Source organism: Benincasa hispida, chromosome 12 (genome assembly GCF_009727055.1).
Source record: "Benincasa hispida cultivar B227 chromosome 12, ASM972705v1, whole genome shotgun sequence".
In the NCBI taxonomy this organism is placed as follows: Eukaryota; Viridiplantae; Streptophyta; class Magnoliopsida; order Cucurbitales; family Cucurbitaceae; genus Benincasa; species Benincasa hispida.
Window position 1 is genome coordinate 53,713,204 of NC_052360.1, and position 1,055 is coordinate 53,714,258.

The window sequence follows — 1,055 nt, forward strand, 5'->3', positions numbered from 1 at the left end:
AAAAAGGAGCCAAGCCAGACTATTCCAGTTGCGATGGAACCACAGACCTCGTTGACTCAAGAAGAACCAGAAGAATAAAAGACGATGGAACCAGATATTGCATCCACTTCTAAGCCGATAGAGTAGGAAACTGTGAAAATACAGCTGCCACAATTCCCCCAAAGACTTAAGAAGAAGAAAATGATGAAGTGCAATATCATCGTTTCATGGACATGCTGAAACAATTACATATCAACATCCCTTTCACTGAAGCGATTGAATAAATTGATGGAACTCGAGACATACGCAGCGGAAAAAGGACCTAATTACACTCTAATTGCTTTTAATTTAAAGGAAAAAACATGCAATTTGAAGGAAAAAAAAACAGTAATTAACTTACTTTTGAAGCTCTCAAAAACCGCTTTTCCTTACTGAATCTCAACCCAAACTCTTTCGGACCACCACTAGAGTTGACCTACTATCCTCTGGACTAAGAACCGAGTTGTGGGACCCGGTGGATGAAGAAAACCGAGAAAGAGAAAGAGATGGAAAAAAGAAATGGAATTTTGGATTAGGTTTGGGTTTTAAATTTTTCTCCAAAAAATGTGATTTTTCTAGCCCAAATTTACAAAAAAATTTTGGCAAAATAGAAAAACTTTTTTCATTCAAAATGAAAGCCCATTTTATAGAAAAAACCATGCGACAATTGCATGAACCAAATCCATAAAAACCCAACACCTATATCCACTATCTTAGTAGCCTTCATGTCTCCACTATAAGCCAATACCTAGCCCACTATTTTGTTAGTGGAATTATCCAACAAAAGTTTGGACTTTCCCACTAACTTTAGTCAAAAGGCAAAATAGTCATTTAGTCAAAGTCAAACTTTGACCAAAAAGTCAATATTTTGACTTTTTATGATTTTTTTCGTATTGACTAATTTTGACCTCCCTAGCATGAATCCGCATTCATTTTCTCGAAATTCAAATCACATTTGAATATAAGGTCGATCAAAGTTTGACTTTTCAAAGTCAAAAGTCAATTCTTTGACTTTTTACATCTTTGACCATTTCCAT